The sequence below is a fragment of the Athene cunicularia genome (assembly GCF_003259725.1).
Source record: "Athene cunicularia isolate RWA chromosome 26 unlocalized genomic scaffold, athCun1 chr26_part2, whole genome shotgun sequence".
NCBI classification, from domain to species: Eukaryota; Metazoa; Chordata; class Aves; order Strigiformes; family Strigidae; genus Athene; species Athene cunicularia.
This window is the reverse complement of record NW_020799137.1, coordinates 1628717-1633474: the sequence shown is the minus strand read 5'-3', so window position 1 is coordinate 1633474 and position 4758 is coordinate 1628717. Positions and strand designations below refer to the sequence as shown.

General features: G+C 43.7%; 1 long non-coding RNA gene across 1 annotated transcript; it reads right to left on the bottom strand.

The window, feature by feature from the left end:
• Nucleotides 1-1605: 1605 nt before the first annotated feature.
• Nucleotides 1606-4737, bottom strand: LOC113489018. The gene is made up of 3 exons (XR_003400000.1): nucleotides 4319-4737; nucleotides 3628-3820; nucleotides 1606-2072 (listed from the first exon to the last, which is right to left on the bottom strand). It is a non-coding gene; the product is annotated as an uncharacterized LOC113489018 (long non-coding RNA).
• Nucleotides 4738-4758: the final 21 nt, after the last annotated feature.

The window sequence follows — 4758 nt, the reverse complement described above, 5'->3', positions numbered from 1 at the left end:
GGCCCTCGCTTGGAACAACCCCCTTGTGCGCACATCGATCGATCCCTGCTTGGGAATCAAGAACCTTCTGCCGGATCCTGCTCCAGGAAAGGAAGGGGCCATGTTTGTGAATGATTAACTACATTACACCTTCCCCTGCTCTGAAACTCAGCCCTGTCCCCAACCCCAACCATGTGTTTTCCTGCTGCAATTAACCTGACCTGTCCAAGAGAAAATCTGGGTGCTCATTTTGTGAAAAGCCATGAGGAAAGAAAGGGAGCAAAGAATGAAAGTACATGGGGTAATGCTAGTGTCTGGGAGCTAAGAAATAAGATTTTAGATGGCAAATGACACAGGGAGTCATGAGCAGGTGGCCATAAAGGCTGCAGCAAGCCACAGCTGTATCCTGCTGCAATGGGAGAGAGGTGAGAGGAATGACTGAATCTGTCCCCACTCACTTGGGTTATGCAATTCATTGTATCAGAAGGTGAAATCCATGTTAAGGAACTGGCTGTTGCAACATGCTACTTCCTGTTGTAAGCTGCTCTGAGCACTCCACCTCCCTTCACCAGATCCCAGCCAACATCCAGGGTCAGCTCCAGATGTTGCATATAGACTTTAAATTAATAAAATCAATTATATTAGAGCCTGCAAGAGTCATTCTGAGCCACAGAATAAAACCCATCCCTGAAGACCAAGGACCAAGGTGATTAGGTACCCTCCTGACCCTGGCCCAAAATGGGCTGAAACATCTCAGGGCATAAAGCTGGTGGCCACAGGGTAAGACTTAACTAGAGCAGGAAAAACTGCACTGCCCAGGGACATGCAGAGCCCCCATATAGTCTCACCCTTGTCTGCTCTGTTGTTATGTAGGAATTTACCAAACAGGCATCTGGATTTGGTTTTCTGGCCTTCATAAAGGAGCCAGAATAAATCTAGGATGAAGCACACAGGACTGAGGATGGATATTTGAAATAAAATGGATTTGCACTTGGACGGGAGATAAACCTGAAAAAACAAAGTCCTGGTAAAGCACTGTCCCCTTAGTGATGAAATCTGAGCATTTTACTCTATCTGTGCACATGCACTCATCAATCCTCACACCCAGATGAGTTTTCTGTGACCTGGGAATGAGGAGGAGTGAACACCTCACTGAAATACACGCAGCATGTTGCTGTTGTCAATCTGAGTGCTGGAAAATATGTGTAGAAATCCCAGGTCATCTCAAACCTGGCACAGGCAGGTAGTGAGCAGACAGACATAGGGTTAAGGTTATCACATTTTTAGGAATTCACGGATATAAGTGAATGTGCACCCATTATTTGTCCAACACATGTGAGAAAGAACAGAAAGCAAGAGCTGCATAGTTGTACATTCAAAGAATTTTCATCCAAAACCCTCAAGAATCCCCACAGACCCACTGTGAAGCTACAGACTTTATCACAAATACACAGCAAGTCCAGTATTTTCTGAAAGTATCATATTCACTGAATAGATGGTATGCAGCCAAAGTCTGTGCTCTGTGGATCTTTATAGTATTACCAGACACAGAGAAATCCTGGACAAATGTAAAAAATTCTCATGCTGCATGAAGAAATAATCTCCATCAGGTAAAAGTACAAGAAATCCTGGGTACATGATGGCCCCTTGGACTTGATGTTATTGTTCAGTCAGACTAAATCACACACATTTCAGTCCCCAAGAAATGTTTTTCCAGGTATGCAACAACACAAGCTTCTGGAAGACTGGGTTACTCCTTGTCAGCGCATCAACTATGGAAACACATTGGGGCAAACTCAGCTTGAAGTGCCAACGGCGCAGTCCTGCTTTCTTGATGCCCCCTTTTACACCATGTGAGAAGCACGCTGAAGCCCAGTGAATGAAGCTTTATTGCAGCTGATGCAGCATGACAGAACAGATTTCAGCTGCCCAAGTGGCTGTATGAAATGTGACAAAGTACCATCAAAACCTGATTTTCTCACCAAAATCTGACAAATACTTTGTGCAGCTGGAGCAGTCCTGGTAAGTCCACCTTAGTGGGGATAACAGCTTGTCAGAGCTGAGGGGCACGTCAAAAATCCATTTCTCAACAGCTGTTAAGGCAAATCAGACCAGGTAATTAGTACATTAGTTAGGTATGTGAAAACCTCAGTTCAAGCTGGACCAGGGCATGCAATATCACCACAGCCCAGCCTGAATCTCTGATTTTATTTTGAAAAGAATGCTCACTGCACTCACAGAATGATACCATCTTAATTTTCTGCTTTTGCAAGGTGTCTGACTTTTCTAGTTTCATGGTCCTGTAACATTTCTAAAGGAGAATAAAATGCTACAGTACAATTCTGTACCATTGAAAATTCAGGGTCTGACCCACTGTAAACCGCATTGGCAGAGTTGAAAGGATGGTTAGAGCATTGTGAGTGTTATTTCAGGTCAAAGCATTTTAAAAGCATGACTAAAATCTTTCAAACGCCTAAGACTGGTTTAAAAATAATGAAATTTTTTAAAAAATTATAATTGTGGGCACTTATTTTCCATAGGTTTCAGAACTTAGGTTAAGCTTTGCTCATAGATTGAAGATTTCCTTAGTGATTTTGAAGAGCAGAACCAAATAGATCTTTTTGAATGAGTGCATGAAATTCTCACAGATTCACCTGATGCCTAAAATGAGAGGCTTTAAGGAGAAGGGAAAAAAAAGAGAACTCTGAAATATTTGTAATACAGTTGCAACATATGGAAGAATGAAATCTAATTTGATCTGTTTTCTCTTTTATCCTGCAGGAAAAGGATTCCCAAAGCTGGGTTTGCAAAAGCCCAATCAGTCATGTGGTGCTGATATTTTTGTTTCCAACTGAGAAAAGCACAACAGATGATAAGAGGAGAAAAAAAAAAAAAAAAAAGAACATTTAACTGCATTTTTTTCCCTCCAATAAGAACAAAAGGAACTAAAATATTGTCGCTATTTTGCTCTCCCATCTCCATTAGTAATTGTTGTGATCTGAGTACGAACATTTAGAACTGCAGATTTCAGTTCTGCTAGGACTGTCCTCATCTCCTTTACCAAACAGCTTCACTAAGGAGACTGTCTAAGCTAAAGACACTTTGCAGCCAAGGTCATATCTCAGCGAAGTTAGTCTAAGCAATTAGGATAAAACAAAGGAGATGAAAAAAACAGAAAAACAAGTTCTTTCAGGTCTCAGAGCTGACTGGAGGATATTACAAGAGATTAACTGAAACAGGGGCGGGTGTTACTAGAAGTTTAATGTTGATTGGATTCTTCAAATATATACCAACCTGATAGCACTAAGTAAATAGTTTGTGCTTGTCAAGGATTAGATTACATAAAAGCAGAGACGACTTATTTAAAAAAAAAAAAACCTAATTGCAAAGCTGTATGTACTCCCCTGATGTCATCTGGCCTCGCCACCCAGCTCATGGTTCAAAAAAAAAAGGTCTGTTTCATACTCACAGTGTGTTTATTGAACAGGAGCAGGAGGAACTAGATCCTGCTGAAGCTTGCTTCCTGATATAGGTACTTGTATGTGTGATCACTCCCAACCATCCCTCAAGCCCTAGTCAACCTCCCTCTGTTGTGGAGATGGCCAAATTCTCTAAATACAGACAGCTTAGTAATCTTTTATATCTTACTTGGTTTCAGCCACTTATTACATGTGGCATCAGTCTCTGGAAAAACAAGTATATCGGTATTATTTGTGAGTATTTTCACCTTCTTCCATCTCTTGTCCTTCTCTCTTGATCATCTGATCCTTACTTTCCAGAAGACTTTTGCCTTTCTCTTCTTTCAGTGAGTGTGCACCCACGCAGGTTTCATTTCCACACCCTGTGTTGAAATAATCACAATGAAATTGATAACAGCAATAGTAGCATCCTTAGCAAGCTTCAATTACTGTGCCCTTGAGATTAGTAGGAGTGTGGGGGGTTCACCACCTCCCACCACTCGTTCCAGCTGACTGTAGACCCTGACACGACTCTATTACATTCCCTTCAAAAGTATCACTTTTGTTCAGGCTGCTCACAGGACTGCAGATACACACAGGAAGAGGAAGACATGATCTACTTTGTTATTGTTTAAAATTGTTTCACATATCTATCCTGCCGGCAAAAGCTTAGCTCAGCAGGGGAAAGCAATTTCCTGAAACTGATGCCAATGCTGCCCTTGAAAGGGTGGTGCTCCAGTACGGGAGTTTAGATGCGTACACTACAGCAGCCACTCTCCAGCCAGGAAGCCACTCTGGCAATCTCATTAATAATTCTGTTAGTATAACCCTTAGGACACACCACAGGGGTTTTACACTTTCCATTTCAACACCCAGCTTACATTGAGGCATTTAAACATCAAAGGTGCTGGTTTCAGTGGGATCTACATGGCTCTCCAGATCTGGTCCTTCGGCTTCCAGTCCTTTCCATTGAGTGACTCTATTCCAGTTGGACAAGCACTGCTCTGCCTGGTGACCCTGCCATGGCGCCGTCTCCTCCCTCCTTAGAGATTAAATACAGCTTTGCCCGCATCTCACTCACTCTTCCACCCTCAGAGCCGAGCGCTCGCTCCCAGCCTGCTGCAGGACCAGGCCGTTCAGCCGGCTGCTTTAACTGGACTCAGCATGCACAGCCAGACCGGGGCGGCCTCTCACTGAAGCGGTGCGAGGCTGAGAGCACCCCCCGGCGAAGCTGGCTCTGGGGGCTCCTTGTCAGGGCAGCGCCCGCCCGGCTCTGCGCTCCCTGGGCGGAGCCCCCGCCTCAGGCCTGCCCCTGCCCGTG